Raw genomic sequence first — 18,973 nt, forward strand, 5'->3', positions numbered from 1 at the left:
GCATATGCTAACATTTGATGACGCTCTGAAAATGCAGTTTAGTTGATTTGCTTTCAATATTTTTTACTGCGTCTCTTTCGACAAGTGTTCTTTACATTTCATTGATTTGTATCTGATGCCACTCGCAAATACTTTGTTGCATTTGCAAATGGTACTTGTATGTCGTTTATTAAAAGTAGTGTTGGTTGCGAAAAGGCGTATGTATTGGCTTGTTCTCATTAAAATTCATACTCAATTTTTTTTTTCAAGGAAACAATCATAAATTAATGTTTGGTGTTTAGATGTAGCAATTTTTCTGCTTTTCCACTGACTAATCTAGCGGTATTATTCTCAAAAGGGCTTAACCTTAGCTTAGTAAAACTCTCCGATTTTCTTCAAATTTTTTGCAGTGGTAGATATTGTTGCGCTAATCACGGGAATGTAAAATTTTCTTGGGGGACGGACCCGGTAACCCGGTTATTTGACCCGAAAGTCCGGGTATCCGGTACCCGCTAAACCCAGTTCTACTGAACCGAATTTTACACTATGAAAATACCTATCCAACAAGTGATGACATGACTGGGTTATTTTTATCGGTTCAGAAGTTATAGCAAAAATATCGATTTTTGGACCCGGGTTTTTCCATAAAACCCTCAAAAAGTCGAAAAGGGGCCCATTATAAGTGTTCAATTAATGCATACCATATTATAGCTCATACTTTAACCTTTCCAAAATGGTGCTTTTTGTTGTAATATCTTCTCTGGATCCAGAGATAATGACCTTATAATCTTAACATCCCGGTTCTAATGGGTTAATTTCTTTAGAAAATGCTCAAGTTTTGAAATGAATTTTAGAAAAACGTTACTTTGATACTTAGAAAAAGTGTCGAATTTAGAAAAACTTTGGATCGCGTAGCCGGTGTTGGAAATACCCCAGAGGCGAAAATCTCAAGCCCCGGCCGAAGGCTAGCTACATAGAAAAAGTATCGAATTTATAAAAACTTTGTATGGCGTAGCCGGTGTTGGACATACCCCAAAGGAGAAAATCTTATGCCCCGGCCAAAGGCCGGCTACATAGAAAAAGTGCCGAATTTACAAACACTTTGCATCGCTTAGCCGGTGTTGGACATACCCCAGAGGAGAAAATCTCAAGACCCGGCCAAAGAGAAAAAGTGTCGAATTGAGAAAAACTTATTTTTAATTTATTTATACATACAACTTATTTTTAACCATTTAAATTTCTAATTCAATTTCTTCTTCATTTGTTTCTTGACGAAATTTTTCTCGCTCTTCCTCCGCCTTGGGATATGCAGGAGTGTAGAGCATTCCGTCATATTTTAGAAATGGTTCAAAAATATCCATTCCATTCATTCCGTACGACCTTGAAAAAATAAATTTTTGAATATAGCCGTTGAAAAATAGCTTTCAGGCAATGAAGCCTTCAAATGGCGCTACAGTCCCTCAATAGTGTTAGAGTGGTATCCCGTTTCGGGATCCACAAAATTGACCTTGTGGTTGACCGTGTGGTGAATGTAACCAATCTCCGACAAGGTTTCATAAGACTAAAAATGCATAATATTTAATAAAATTGCAAAAATAGGGAAATATATCATAAAAAACATACCTTCCAGCAATCCAAAATTACGGTAGTCCTCGGATGGATATATTTTTGGATGATAGAAAAGAGGATTTCCCTCGATCTCTCCTCAACCGGGACAAAAAAACATATGTTGGAGCCCCTTTCTACTCCTCCAAACACCCATTGCCCCTCCACCCAGTGCCCTCTATTATATTTCCTCTTGCCTATTTTTGATTCGTCGATTTCGACGATGTTTCCAGGCCCTCCAAAACGAACAATGTCCTGGAACGAACTGTAAAATACCACCTCTCGGTAGACATTATTCCAGTCCCTTCCAGACTGCAGGCCACTCATATTTGCCTTCCGCATAATAAAAGATATGCTAGTATTGTAGCACTACATATGAATATGCAAAAACCAATATTTGGTATGCTGAAAGGTGGGAGTGTTCTAAGAAGATGCCCTTCCGTATTGATTGACTATATTGGCACCTTCCAGCCCTTTTATGGCCCTTTAAATAATGTTCGGTACAACTAATAGGAAACCAAAATTAATTTTAAATTTAAAACAAATATATGTATGTACCTATATATTTACCGCCAAAACCCATCCATCCACTGTTGTTGCACTTTTTGTAAGTCGCAACGAATGTCCATTCTCACATTTCAACCTGCCCTCAGGTGGAATAATACCCCAACCAATTAATGCTTTAAGGGCATTGTCGGGTATTTTGCCCAAAAATTTCACAATTGAATAAATCGTAGAGTTGAGTAACTCTTTCCACTTTCAATTTTATTATTTTTATTTATTTTTGTTTACGTCGCCTTTCTTATAACGGTATTTTTACATATGTTGCCATATTTATATGTTATAAGTACATTTAATTACAACCTTGTTAACGACTTTGTAAGTTTAGCGATGTAAATAAACTTACATGTTAATGATTATTGTACAACATATTAAGGCAGAAGAATTTTATCACTGGATGCAATGGTTCTGAGGTCAATATCTCTGGATACACAGAAGATATTACAACATATAGCACCATTTTAAAAAGATTAAAGTATTTGCTATAATATGACATCAACTAATTTACCACCCATAATGGACCCCTTTTCGACTTTTTGAGGGTTTTATGGAAAACAAGTAAGAAAAGCGTTAAGTTCGGTCGAGCCGAACTTTTTATAACCTCCACCACATATTTCAGCCATTTCGGTGGATTAATGTGGCCACAAACTTCAAAATGCCGAAATTCGGAAGGTACCGTTCTATGGGGGCTATATGATGGCGTGGACCTATACCTACAAATTTCTGGGGGAAAGTTTTATACGCCTACAGAAGACTAAATACTAAATTTCAGCCATCTCGGTGTGATAATGAGGCTAAAACGTTCAAAATATCGAAAATCAGGAGATATTGTATTATGGGGGCTATATCAACACGTGGACCTATATAAACATTTTATGGTAGAAATGTTTCTTAGCCTCTGGAAATACAAAATACAAAGTTACAACCGATTCTTTGGTCAAATGGGTCTAATACATTCAAAATATATTAAAATGACGCGTACTTTATAAGGGGCCTTATGTGGGGCTATACCAAAACGTGGACCTATATAACCCAACTTTGGTAGGAATGTTTTCTGGCCTCTGAAGACACAAAATACCAAATTACAACCAATTCTGTGGTCAAATGGGTCTAATACATTCAAAATATATTAAAATGACGCGTACTTTATATGGGGCCTTATATGGGGGCTATACCAAAACGTGGACCTATATAACCCAACTTTGGTAGGAATATTTTTTAGCCTTTGGAGACACAAAGTACCGAATTACAACCAATTCGGTAGTAAAATGAGCCAAATATCTTAAAAATTCCTTAAAACGACGACGCGTCACGCGTCATTTTGTATGGGGGCTATACGAAAGCGTGGACCTACATAGCCCGCTTTCAATACCAAAAGTCCTACGTAAATATAACATATTTTCCCAAAATTTCATCAACCTACGTCAATCCGTTCGGACGCTAGAGTGATTTCCACAGACGGACAGACGGACGGACATGGCTATATCGATGTAGAATTGCACGCTGTTCAAGAATATATATACTTTGTGGGGTCTACAATGATTATTTCGAGTAGTTACAAACGTAGTGACAAACTTAATATACCCCCATCCTATGGTGGAGGGTATAAAAATCAAAATCTCGATATTTTAAAGAGACGGACCGGGACTAGTACAAAAGTATATATCGGCAGAAAGAGGACACTCTTGGACATCATTCTGTGGAAACGGAACATTGTTCCAAGCTGTTCCGTAAAAGTTATAGTCCACTAAACTTGGAATTTAACTAAAATTTAGTGAAACAGTGTAAACGCTACGGTAATTTATGAAAACAATCCTACCTACCTAACAAAACCAATAAACACTATAGGTACTAATTTGTACAAAATTGTACAAAATGCTGTTCGATAACAAACTTGTAAAGTAAAAGAGAGCGAATTGGAGAAAATTATAAGAGAATTTTGGCCATAAATGGGCTTTCTCGCACGCCAGCGTTGCTGTGGTTTGTTTCTCTTTTTCGTTGTAACAACATAAATAAACATTTATGGATTGTTTTGTTATTGTATTTTTAATAAAATTGTTTTTTGTAATGTTTAAGATGCCGCCGTTTCTTAAAAATATTTAAAAAGTAAAAAATTCTATCAAAAACGCTGTTTTAATTTTTCCCTTAAAACATATTTAAGAGTATTTTTGACCATCTATGCCCAATGGTGAGCAAAATCGAGAGAGAGAGGCGAATTTAAGGGCGAATTAATATTTAATTTTTCTTAATGTTTCATTACTTATTTCAACATTTTTTTAACATTAATGTTGTCTAAAATCGTCCACGATGCAAATTATTAAGAAATATAAATAAAACAAGTAAGAAAAGTCTATAGTCGGACGGAGCCGACCATGGGATACCCTATACCACTATCCGTGGACAATCGCTCTCCACGGAACTTCTTTTCAATGATTGTGACAATTTAATTATCAAATATCAGAGATGTAATGTATAATACTTATGACCAAACCCAAAAAGTTATCTAGCATGACAAAGACATTTTTGTAGCAGGAAAGGAAAATTTAGTTCACGTAAAATGTAATCAAACCCACTTCATCATAAACTCAAACTTTGTTTAAAATTTTGCGGGTTATTATTTTGACCTACAGAGCCGCTACAAAACTGGTTAAAATTTTGTTTTTGGTCCATTTCATCCCTTGAACATTTCAGGATCATCACCAAAAAACTAATCATTTCTAATCTGGCCCGAACCCAACCTCCTTAAAAAATTCGTTACAATCGGTCCATAATTGCGGCCTTAAGCTTATTTAAAAATTTTAATGGACGGGCACACATCGCTAAATCGCTTTATCTCGTCGAGATATGAATTTCGGCATACCAAATAAGGGGCCTAGGACGAATATTTCGTGGTGTTACCTAAACTTTTGGAGAGACAATAAGTAGCATGGGATAAAAATATGGTTCTCTACGCAGAACCCATCATATAGTAGGCAGTAGGCCCGTTATCTAGCAAACACTTTATTGCAATTTACATCAGAGGAAAGGTCAGTAGTTTTTTTCCATATGTAGGCTACTTTGCGAAATACATATGTCCTCAAGGAATTAAAATATCGACCAAAAATAAAATTTTTATATTTTTCATACAAAAGTAATGGTCCATTTCACCCGCTAAAGAATATCAGATCATCATTCAAAATTGTAGGCATCTTTTTCGACCTATACTCTTACCCAATGCAAAATTTCGTGACTATAGATGTATAATTGCGACTTCTAGCGAATTTATTATTACACTACAAACAAATAACGGAATATATTAGGCTGTAACTCTGTTATCTGATCATGCACACCAACATAATTGGCATCAATTGAAAGGTCAAGCGTATAGTATAGTATATCTCACTTGTCCGGAATGTCACTTCCAGGAATTAAGATATAAGCTGTATATTAAAAATTTTCACAATTTTCACACAAAAGTTTTGGTCCATTTAACCCTCTAAATATTATCCGATCGCCATCTCAAATTGCAAGCTTCTCCTTTGTGATATACTCTTACCTTATTTAAAATTACTCGTTGATCGGACTATTATTGAGACCTACAGAGCCGCTAGAAAATTGGATAAATATTATTTTTTTGGTCCATTTCACCCGCTAAATATTTCACGGTCATCACCAATAAGAATAGGGATCTATTCTGATCTGAACCCGACCTCCATACAAAGTTTCGTGACGATCGGTCCATAATTGCGGCTTGGAGCGTGTTTACAATTTATAATGGACAGACGGACGGACGGAGGGACGGACGGACACACATCTCAAAATCGCTTTATCTCGTCGAGATATGAAGATTGGTATACCACATTGGGGGTCTCCGACGAATATTTCGCGGTGTTACATGAATTTTTACCAAAACAAACTTATAATACCCTTTTCCACATTGTGGTATAGGTACGGTGACCAATATTTTTGGACGAAAATAGAGTACATGTACGAGGGCTACTATATAAGTTTCTGGCCTAGGCAACAATTCGTATCGCCAGGCTTCATTTGACATTTCTATTGGAAAGTTTGACATTTTACTCTGTACGACAAATCGTACTTCCATGTGTTGCGTTGTTTACATTGACCTAAAAAAATCAATTTAGTGGGGTCATGTTCACAACTTTCGACATGGCCAGAATGCATCGATAAAATTAAATCTTAGTATGGCTATGAAGCACCATCTTATAGCACTGTGAAAAACTAATTTAATGAATTCAATCGTGGCCAACGCTCTTAAATACAAAGGTTGTCCAAAAACGGCCGTTGTGCCAGATAATGTCGTTGTGCCATGCTATATATGCTGAGAAAGAGGTATCAACCAGCTTGCATTCGATATTGCATGTACACCTGGCCTCAAAAATGGTTTGACTCCTTTGATTCCGTGCCGATCGGTTCAAGCGATTTCGAAAGAATGATGAGAAGATCGTCGCAGGTGACGACGAATCATGGATCTATGCGCATGAGCCCGAAGCATAACAGCAATCGGCAGAACATGCTGTCGAAGCGTTTCAAGAGGAGTCGAAAAGGGGCTTCAACAATTGGTTTGAGCACATGCAAAAGTACATAAATGAGCTGGAGAATACTTCAAAACACAATAAATTTATTTATTTTTTTTTTATAAATATTCGCGTTTTTATTACTAGGCCAGAAAATTAGATAGTTGCCCTCGTATCCATTGAAGAAAATTTGCAGGCCAAAAAGTGGACGGGAATTACTACTCATAAGTATTTGTGAAATAAATCAAAAATAGAGGACATAGAGTGCGCTCAATGAAAATAGAGGACAAATAGAGTACGTTAAAAAAATAGAGTACGGACGCCTAAAATAGAGTACAGTACTCTATAATAGAGTACGGTTGGTCACCGTAGGTATAGGGTATAAAAAGCATAAACTTTTAATTGTTCATGGTTCATAAAAAACTAAGAGTATATTTTCACAATTTGCCTGTGTGCTAGCACAGAAAACACAATTTTAATCTAATATCGTGGATGAAATTATTTATTAAATAATAATTACAAAAAATACTTAAAGGTCTGAGTTTTGTTGAATTAATAAAAGTAAGAGTATTTTACAGCAGCCACCAGTGGATGCCCGTGCACACCAGTGGATTAGAACCAACCAGGGATGCCAACTGTTCCGAGGTAAAAATCGCTACAGCCACATACGCATCATAGGTCTGTAGCGATTTTTACCTTAAAACAGTTGACATTCCTGCTTAAACAGTGGTTTTTGTACGTCCAAAATCACCACAAGTAACGGGAAAACCACCAACTTTGCAGCCCTGGAACCAACATTCCGCAGCCCTTTTCTCGCGAGCAAGAAAAGAGAGCTTCTCTCTCCACTCACTAATTGAAAAACCATGCACTAACAGCAGGGATGGAAAATTCAGTACAATAGTACTTTTTTTAGTACCAATTCACTATAAAAAGTACCGAAGTACCCCCGCGACCAATTCAGTACCATTTCACATACTCTAGTCTAGAAAAAGTTTATGGAACTAAAAATGCAAATTTCCCACTTTAACTTGCTTTAGACTATATATGTACTTATACGATGATTAAGTGCATTTTCTCGATTTATTTGACGTATATTGTATGAAAATTACAACTTAAATCCACTGGATTTGCTAAACGGAGCATAGTCTTAACGGGGTATTAGCTTCCGAGATCAAATCTGGATGTATGTATGTACCTTCCTATTGGTAATATACCAAAATATGAACCTTTATTGACCATTTTCTTTGTGGAGCTCTTCCTCCCATTGAGAATCCACCATATCAAGTTACACTCACTACAGTAGACCAAGATCTCTTTAACGGGTCACGTAAGTAGCACAACAACAACTCTATTTTGGCCGAAAATTCTTCAATATGTCAAAATGTTTGTTTACGTTTTCATACAATTTATTCACAATAACAAAATATTTGACACATTGAAACCAATCAGCTGGACGTTTTACCCCTCCTTATAATTTCATCATGCAGTAGACAAATCATCTGAGAACCAGCAATACCAGTTTTATACGGGCTATATTAGTGCTGGGGAACTATTGATAGTCAGACTATTATTGATTACTGACGTAAAACAAAGTTTACATTGGCCACCAAAACATTTTTTTTACTTTCTTTTGTAACAGAAAGTCCAAAAAATGTTTTTTTAATAAATATTTTAGAGCTCAATATAAACAAGGCTTTACGACAGCGATCAAAGCGATAGTCGGGCTATCGATACTTTGCCACCTCTAGGTTATATTAAAACATGAATTTATACCCACAATTCTCTATAGGAATGTTTTATACCCATATCGAATACAAAATAACTAATTTCAGTCATTTCGATGGGATAATGAGGCTAAACTCTTTAAAATACCGAAAATCGTGTAGTACAATTCTATGGGGGCTATATCAGAACGTGGGCCTGCATTGACTAATCCCTAGAGTAATTGAAGCTTCTGTACCAAATATAAAAGCTCCATCTGAAATATCCCGAGATATATCTGTATTTCAACGGACGGACATGGTTATATACTGTATAGGTTCTCTGACAAATATTTCGATGTGTAACAAACGGAATGACAAAATTAAAAGTTAATTATACCCTCCAGTATGGTATAAAAATATATACGATTTTGCATTGTTCAGATTTCATATAAGCCTTTGTTGTTGTTTTTTTTTACTGAATAAAAAATCTTCTTCTGTTCATTTGGCTTTAGGTCAGTAGAAATAAAAAACATAAAGTTTGTTTTTTAATGTTGATTTATTTTTCCGATATTTCGACTATCATCGATAGTCATCATCAGGGAGTTGTTGGCTTTAAAAAACAAATAACTATTTTTATAAAAATATAAAACAATTGTTGCAAAAATATAATTACATGGTTTAGTTATTCTCTGAACTTAACACATCTTCTTTTATTGACAAGAGTTTTCCAACTAAATTTTCTTGTGCTTTTCAATGACATTCCTGTATATCTGGGCACAGTGTTCGGTGTCTGTCTTATAATTCATCCGTTGATTGATTGGTTCGTTTACAATATGTAGCATTTCTAGCATATATCTACGTTTATAATTGCTTTCTTGTGCTAGGATCTCAACATCTTTAAAGTTAGGCGTATGTCCTTCCTGTAAGCAATGGGCAGCAAGGGCTGTTTTTTGTTCTACCGGCTTATTTTTGGCTTTTTGGTCTGATTTATGTGAGCTAAGTCTTGTTTTTAGTTTAGATTTTGTGGTACCAACATATGTCTTATGACATACGTTGGACCCGTCACCATTGCACTTAATCTTATAGACAAGATTTGATTTGTCTTCGTGGGGTATTTTTGATTTTGTTCGACTGAAGAAATTGTTATTTGTGTTGCAGCTTTTGAATGCCAGTTGTCTATAAGATTAAGTGCAATGGTGACGGGTCCAACGTATGTCATAAGACATATGTTGGTACCACAAAATCTAAACTAAAAACAAGACTTAGCTCACATAAATCAGACCAAAAAGCCAAAAATAAGCCGGTAGAACAAAAAACAGCCCTTGCTGCCCATTGCTTACAGGAAGGACATACGCCTAACTTTAAAGATGTTGAGATCCTAGCACAAGAAAGCAATTATAAACGTAGATATATGCTAGAAATGCTACATATTGTAAACGAACCAATCAATCAACGGATGAATTATAAGACAGACACCGAACACTGTGCCCAGATATACAGGAATGTCATTGAAAAGCACAAGAAAATTTAGTTGGAAAACTCTTGTCAATAAAAGAAGATGTGTTAAGTTCAGAGAATAACTAAACCATGTAATTATATTTTTGCAACAATTGTTTTATATTTTTATAAAAATAGTTATTTGTTTTTTAAAGCCAACAACTCCCTGATGATGACTATCGATGATAGTCGAAATATCGGAAAAATAAATCAACATTAAAAAACAAACTTTATGTTTTTTATTTCTACTGACCTAAAGCCAAATGAACAGAAGAAGATAGTGATCAAAGGTCAACAATAATTATACTGAATAAAAAATTTTATATTTTTTCTTAAAAAGATAATAAAAAGTACCTTTTCAATGAAAAAAGTACCATTATAGTACTTTTTGATATTTTTAATTTTCCATCCCTGACTAACAGTAGTGTTTGCTCAAATTGTTGTTGTTGTCGTGTGCCGATTGCTGTGAGAACTTACAAGTTTTTGTAAGAATTTGCAAGTTTGCTCAGTTTATTTAAATTCGAATGTATTGTGCCGGACTTTGCAATTCTTGGCAAAAACATAAACAAATATTAAATAATTACAAGGTTATTAAAATAATTACAAGATAAAAATAGAACAAATAGCTAAATAAATTATGGAAAACTACTTATTTTTTAAAATAACTTATTTTGTAGTTTGTGGTGATTGTTTTATTTCTAAGGTGTCAAATCCCAGCAAAAAGCGGCGCATCCATGGTGTAGGAGGAACACTAAGTGCACGGCCAGCCGTTAATTTATGATATGGAAGGAGAATTATTTTTGTAGCAATGGCTAATCAAATAATTTTCGTAAACAACCTTAAATGAAAATTAAATTAATTCTTATCCGCCAAACTTCTTGTTTGTCAAATCAGCTGACTTCTTGCAAGTTTATGCAAATTGTTGTTCGATAACATTCTGCAAATTTTTAGCTTCGAGAGAGTAAAATTAGTGGAGAGAAGTTATTGAGAAATTGCTGAGAACTTGCAAGTACTTTTTACTTGTGAAGTTATCGTACAGACCTTATATCTGTTATAGTTTCTGAGAAATAGCTGATTCTTTCTTCAGAAATTTGCAAACATTACGTATTTTCCAAAATTGGGAAACATTTTTCGTCTTTAGGAGCACGCCACGCCTTCCTTTCCTTCCTTCCTTTCCTTGATTTAAATTTGTTTACTTCTTTCATTCCTTTCCTTGGTTTCAATATGTTTTCTATCGAATCCCATGTAGATATTAACAATCGGTGACAACAAAAAATGGATGGAGGATGTAGAGAAGACTAATCTCCAGCCGTGTTTGAAACGTTGGGTAATGAACTATATGTGCGGACGACAGTCGTTTGTGGAATTCAGAAACAAGAAGTCCAAACCCCGTAGTTCCCCAAGGAGGGGTGATATCTCCGGAACTGTTTAACCTCTATCTTTTTGAAATTCCACACCCCCCAGACGGTATAGAGATCGTGATGTATGTGGATGATTGTACGATCTTGGCGTCGGGTCCTATCATCGATGACATATGTGATAGGTTAAATGAATACATAGCTGACCTAGTGCAGTTCTTCCATCTGAGGAATATGAAAATTAGGGTTATGACTTTTTGACATTTTTCCTCAAAAATGATTTCCTGTAGCAGGGATGAATGAACTTTTGCCTATTAATCACTATGCTATCGTTTATTCCATTGAAATATAAAAAAAGTTCACGCACAAAGCGATTTTAAAAAAATAAATTTTTGACAAAATATATGAAATGAAAAAAAAATTTTTTTTCAAAAAATAATTTTTTGTTGCACAAATGAATAAATATAAGCCTAATAATAACTATAATAACGTTTATTTCATTCAAATATTAAAAAAGTCGCGAAAAAAGTCACTTTGAAAAAATTTTAAATTTTTTGTTTTTTGTTAAAAAATTATATTTTTGAATAAAAGCGTTTACGACATTTTTACGATTCCAGAATTGAAGAAAAATAGTGAGAAATAAATTTTATGTCATTTTAATTATCTCATGTGGCTCTAAAGTTTATTTTCAATTATGTATCTGTTTTCAGTGACTTCAAAAAATTGTCCATAATTTTGATAAATTCAAATTTTAAAATCATTTTGTGCGTGAGGTTTTTTTACCGAATCACCTTATAATTAAGATTTTATGTAATCTTATGGCAAAACTCATCACGCTATGATACAGGGATATGAGGTTGTAAAAAAGTCATAACCCTAATGAAAATATCCGCCGCTAAATCCACCGCCACACTGTTCACCACATGGACGGCTGAAATGAGGCTCCCACTGAACATATTGGGCGATGGTGCACTGATTCCGACCACTAAATACCCCAAAATACCGGGTGTAACGTTCGATAGCATGTTTAAGTCGTCCGTGCATGCCACAGCTATGTGCGATAAGATCAGAAGTAGGAAAAAGGTGCTGAAGTCGCTGGTTGGCAGCACTTGGGGAACTGTCAAAGAAACCTTGTTGACCACCTACAATGCAATAGGGCGGTCGGTGGTAACAGGGTGCCTCCTCATGACACCAGTGGACCATCTTCATGAGGAGACGAAGATTTTACCGGTGCGTCAACACAATAAAATTTTGTCGATGCAGTACCTGCTTGGGTGTTATCGCAGTGAGCATCCCTGTCACGATTTAATGGACAGGCTTCCTCCACCCAGGCTCGCCAGGATAGATCTTCATGATCTAGAGAGAGAGGTCCAAAGGTATAAAAGAGAACCTCTAGACCTCTAGCATTCACACTGACATGGTTGCGAAGGCAGTACAGAGATACAGTGTGAATGACGTACTTGGAGACCACCCCCATCCATCGCAGCAGAAGAACGCCAGCTTCCAAGGCAAACACGAGTGGTTTTAGCCCAGCTAAGATCCGGACGATGCAGCCGCCTCAATTCGTATCGGGCCCGAATTGACGCCACGATACCCAACACCTGCCCAGCATGTGAATTGGGACCACACGATACACTGCTTTTGTTTAGCTGCACAGCTAACCCCACTCACCTGTCTCCTGATTCCTTATGGACGCAACCAGTTCAGGTTGCAGAATTCTTGAATCTGGATACAGAGGAACCTGATAACTGAAATATTACACGAACGAACACATTTGCGTTGCTACAACAACCCCAACAACAACAAATGTGGATTTTGGCGAGGAAAATCGATTTCTGAACCATCGATTTTAGTTGACTTTGGCGGTTCTACAGGTTTCTTATCATCTGTGCAAAGGACCAAAAGAAAACTCGAAAATCGAAAAATAGTCGATTATAATCGATTATCTGAGGTTATCAAAAAGTCGAAAGTAGCGTTTTAGGACAATTGAAAAAATCGCCAGACCGAAAAATCGCATTTGTAGTTTTAGACTAAAAGTCAAAAAATCGATTATTGCCACCCAATACCTATCCCTAACCCTTTTAAAACAAGTAAAAAAGTATCAGTCGGCTTTGCCGACAGAGATATATTCTCAGCCTGTGTATATTGAAACAATTCTTTCCCAAAATACGTATGTTTTTAGAAATTTTGTTGATTAGGATTAATGATCAAAAGTTTTGCTGAGGAGATACTAAGAGGAATGGATCGACATTTACCGTTATGGAAGTGGATCTCCAGACACCACATATGGTGCCATGGGGGGTTTTTGCACTCGTCGGGCTGTTTGTTCAAGAAGTATGGACTTGCCCCTAAAAAAACTTTCACCATCGTAATTGAGGCAGCGAATGCAAGTTGCTTTAACAAAAATCAAAGTGATTCGATATCAGGTCTTAAAGTTAACTTATCCGAAATTTTGTGTGAGAGTTACCGGATGGGGTGTACAAATATAGTACATATTTGAAACTGATATATATGTGGTTGATATATTAGGATGTGTAAAGTATAGACCAATTCGGCCACTCCCTTCAAAAGTTACAGTACGAACAATTTTTCCAAACATTTTTGAACTTTTGTTGGGGAGGTACCTGAAGGAGTGGACCGATATGCCTTATCTTCAAACTTAAACAATGTTTAGAAAAATATTACTATGGGCAAATTTTGGACCGAATCGGCAAATCCGTTCGAGAGTTATATTGCGCTCCAACCACTCACACGGTGTCATAGGGGTTTTTTGCACCTTTCAGGCTATTTTCTCAGGAAGTATGGACTTGCCCCTGATGAAACTTGTATCGTCGTATGAAGGGCAGTGAATACAAGCTGTTAAAACAAAAACCAAAGCGATTCGAGAGATGGCCCTAAACTGAACTTTTCCGAAATTTTGTGTGGGACTATCCGAAAGAGTGGACCGATTGATTTCATATTGAAACCTTATCTAAGTCTGGTACACATTTCACGATTGGCAAAGTATGGACCAAATCGGTTACTCCCTTCAAGAGTTATCGTGCGCACAAATTTTCCGAATATTTTCGAACTTTTGTGGGGGAGGTACCGGAAGGTGTGGACCTATATGACCCATCTTCGAACTTAAATCAAATCTGGACAAAATATTTCTATACCCAAAGTTTGAACGGAATCGATTGATCCGTTCGAGAGTTATAGTGCGCACCAGCCAGACAGACGGACAGACAGACAGACGGACGGACGGACATTGCTAGATCTACTCAAAATTGTCTGAAACGGATATCGTACAAACATACTTGGGGTCTAAAACCATTATTTCGATGAGGCACATTTTTGGTCGTATCAAAGTGTAAATACCCTCTTTAGCCCAAAGGCTGAGGGTATAAAAATTGGATCACCCTAATTTACATGTGTACATTAGGTTTATGACTTTTTGACCCTTATTCTCAAAAATGATTTCCTGAAGCAAAAATGAATGAACTTTTATTTATTAAGGACTAAAAAATGATTTCTGTTGCACGAATTATTGACTATTTGCCTATTATTGACTATAATAACTTATACTCCATTTAAATATATATGATATAAAATGACAAATATATGTAGCGAGAAACATAAGGTTATGTCATTTTGGTTATATCGTGTGGCTCCAAAGCTTATTTTCAGTTATATATCTGCCTATAGTGACTTCAAAAGTTTGTAAAAAAAAATCTCATATAGAAAAAATATTCAAATGACTATGTGTGTGAACTTGTTTTATCGAATCATCTTATAATTAAGATTTTATCTAATCCTAGGTAAAAACTCATCAAAATAAATTAGCCCTAATGTACATGTTTTGCGCCGATGTGAAAACAGCTACGCGTACAAAATCTTTTCAATAATTTGTGGATGTAATATCTGGATTTTTGGCAGTTTTATTCGGTACATAAATTCCAACCAACCGTGTTCATTCGTACATAGGTCATTTTGGGACTTATGCCCGTGGGAGTTATGCTGAGGCATCGTTTATGTTATTTGGGACTACAATCCATGGGCAGGTTTTGATAGGTCCAGGTTTTGGATGTCTACCAAATAATTTCAAGTTTTTTATCGATTCAACATATTTTTAAGGTTTTAGGCATGTTTTCCATCCGAATCATCTGTATTTAGACTTTTCAAACAAAATTATTTTTTTTTATAGATTTTACTCCTGTTTTATATAAAAGACTATTCTTTTAAACTTTCGTTAGGGTTTGTTGGGATCCTCTAATATCTAAAGCAATTTTATTATTGTCTAATCACTTTATAGATCCACTATAAAATGTGTAATTGATTTAAAAAAAAACTATATATTATTACCATAAACTTATAGGAGGATAAATAAAAAATTGTCGTGAATTTTGTATATTTCACGGAGAGTTTTCATTCAGAATAACCCCTTTATTTTCTACAATTTCATTGGTACATCATCAGTTTTAAGTATTTGAGTTGCTTGACTTTCAAATTTTTTGGTTTTGCCAAGTTTGCCCAAAGTGGCGATTATCATTTCGAGCATGAACATTGGTAGCGTTCTGTAAGAAAAAAACGGTGCCCATGACATGTATTTGTAGCAATTTATCAAATCTTACAAACTTACGGTAATAAACGATAAGCCACAATAAAGCTCTTTATCAAATCTTACTGTTTGATTCTAACAAATTGATGCGCAAGGAAGCACTGAGATGACGCTAAGCGGCCTTTGTAGCAGCATAAAAATTGTACAGATAAAGTACAGATACATGGCCGATAGGGAGGAAATGTTGACAACAAACCCCGATTGAGTTCTTTCATTTTGCGTAGAAATATTTCAGTAATATGTGAGGAAAAGAAATGTTAGGAAACATAAATGGTAGTGTGTAAATCAAAGTAGATTTTAAAATGTAAACCCAGATCCAGACTCAGACTGATTGCAATCTTAGTGGGAATGTCATACGGAATGACATCGATTAAAATAAGTCACGTACTTTTTTAACATGCTGGTCAAGAATACTTTGTCCCGGTCCACACTAAAGGTATTTCATTTAAAAAAATCATGAAATTAGGCGTCCTTAGATCGAGTTCCCCACTACAGCGATTTCATGATATTACTCTACTGTTGAACTCGATCTAGGGACGCTTAAATCCATGAAATTGTTTTTATACCCTCAACCTTTAGGCTATGAAGGGTATATGAGGAAAAGTCAAAATTTTTTAGTTTCCATGAAGCCAAGGTTTGCACTATTATAATACGCGAACTATTGTAGTTTACCAATAACTATGACTATTGATGGATTATTTTAGATGTTTTTGTACAAAGCTCAAAAATTTAGCAAAAAAAATTAATTTACGTGGTAGTTACGACCGCGTAAAGGAAAAACCATAGGTAAAAACACGTTGAAGCGAAACAGGTTTTTTACATTGCTATTCGATTTCTGATTAAACCATTCAAATGACGGACATCTGTCCAAAGTAAAAGTAGGAGAATACAAAATGAAGATTACACTTCTAATGTATCACTTTCCAAAATTTCCACTGCATCCACCTTTTATGGATGCTGACATTTTGAAGCCGGATTTCAGGTGTTTTTTGTATTTTTTATGTAACTGGGACGCGCATTCGGATATTTCGAAAAACCAATTATAGGATTAAAGAACTCGCGATTTCGCATAATCTGATATGTATATTGAGTATGTAGCCCACACAACAGCAGAATAATCTACTGCCAAAGGCCAAAATTTAGTGTGATATTTTTTCTAAAAAAACCTATTTTTTGGGTACAGTATTTACAATATTGTTTTGAGTGTGCTGGTACCCCGCGATATTTTAGTTTTTCGGCGATCCGGATCATATGAATCACAGATCATAAAAATCCATCTACTAGAACGGCGGAAATGGCTACTGCAAAAATTGAAAAATTTGCGAAAAATGTTTTTCAAAATATCGCTGACTAATTCGCGTTTTATGTGGATCGTTTCCATTTCAATGAAGAAAGTGAATCATCACTCGCGTTTGTGCGAAAACAGCGGTTTGAAAAATTTAGTGGCGTGGGAGCTGTATCCGATTTATCCAAAAAATACTGTGTGATGCTACATCCACGGTTCTTGATGGATTTTATTGAAATATGTTTAGATCGATGTATTTTTTCACGGTTGATAGTGAAATCGGATGCGCATAAAAAGTGTATGCACTTTGTGCAATATATAAGCGTTATACAGTTTGTTGCACACTAAACTGCAGACGATGCTACATCTTAGCGGCCAAAGTAAATCCTGGCAAATGTGTACAAATTAAAAGAGAAGAATTCGCTGTATTGATAAACCGCATGCGCATCAAGTGATTTTGAGGATTTCGCGATTTACACGCATTTCAAAATAAACATTACCCGATACAATTTTATTTCAAGATTATACCCCATTTAAAGGAACCCAACATTTATTTGAAAGATATCCATATCTTCTGCTAGATGTTAGCGTGTTATCGAGAAGTGATTAGAATAAAAAATGTGATTTATTGCGTGAAATTTAACTAAAATAGAAGAAAAACTCCGACCTATTTTTCTTACATTTTGTTCAACTAACTCACAAAATAAATTTTAATAAATATTTTCTCTTACAAAAATTGTATAAATTTCCTCAATATATTTTTTTTCTTTTCGCTATAATATGAAAACCACTAAACGGATTTGTATAGTTTTGGTTTCATTTGAATCTTCGCGATGTTTAGATTACGTACATATTTTTTATATATTTTTCAGATGCATAAACAGCTTGAATTTTATTAAAACAAGTTGTAAGCTACCAATTGTTTTGAATGCTTTCCTAATTTCCGCGAAAATTTACAACTTTTTCACTAAAGTTATGGGACCTCAGTAAACATATAGTATGTAGAGAGCCACTAATTAAGAGAGTTTCTCAGTATAATGATTCGAGTCTTTTAAAGATTTTTTTCTTTTTATCAGAATTGAAACCGCCATAACTTTTGCGCGCAACAACCAAAATTAGTATCTCGAACGGATTTAAGAATGGGATTTTTTTCCCAATCTATGCACCAAAAATCTTTCATGTAGCTTAAAAAAATTTTTTTAAATTTTTTTTTATGGAAAACTAAAAAATTTTGTCTTTTCTTCATATACACTTTCATACGGGCAAAATGTGCCTCATCGAAATAATGGTTTTAGACCCCAAGTATGTTTGGACGAAATGTGTTTCAGACAATTTGGAGTCGATTGAGCAATGTCCGTCCGTCTGTCTGTCTGTCTGGCTGGCTGGAGCGCACGATAACTCTCGAAGGGATGAACCGATTCGGTTCAAATTTTGGCTTTCGTAATATTTTGTCCAAACTTAGTTTAAGTTCGAAGTTCGATATCGGTCCACTCCTTCCGGTACCTCCCCCACAAAAGTTCGAAAATGTTCGGAAAATTTGTACGCACGATAACTCTTGAAGGGTGTAACCGATTTGGTCCATACTTTGCCCATTGTGGAGCGTGTACCAGACTTAGATCAGGTTTTAATATGGACTCAATTGGTCCACTCCGTCGGGTACCTCCCACACAAAATTTCGGAAAAGTTCAGTTTAGGAACATCTCTCGAATCGCTTTGATTTTTGCTTTAGCAACTTGTATTCACTGCCCTCCATACGACGGTATAAGTTTCATCAGGGGCAAGTCCATACTTCCTGAGAAAATAGCCTGAAAGTTGCAAAAAAACCCCTATGACACCGTGTGAGGAGGTTGGAGGGAAAAATAACTCTCGAA

Source organism: Musca autumnalis, unplaced genomic scaffold (assembly GCF_047663935.1).
Source record: "Musca autumnalis isolate F117 unplaced genomic scaffold, ASM4766393v1 scaffold_5, whole genome shotgun sequence".
NCBI classification, from domain to species: domain Eukaryota; kingdom Metazoa; phylum Arthropoda; class Insecta; order Diptera; family Muscidae; genus Musca; species Musca autumnalis.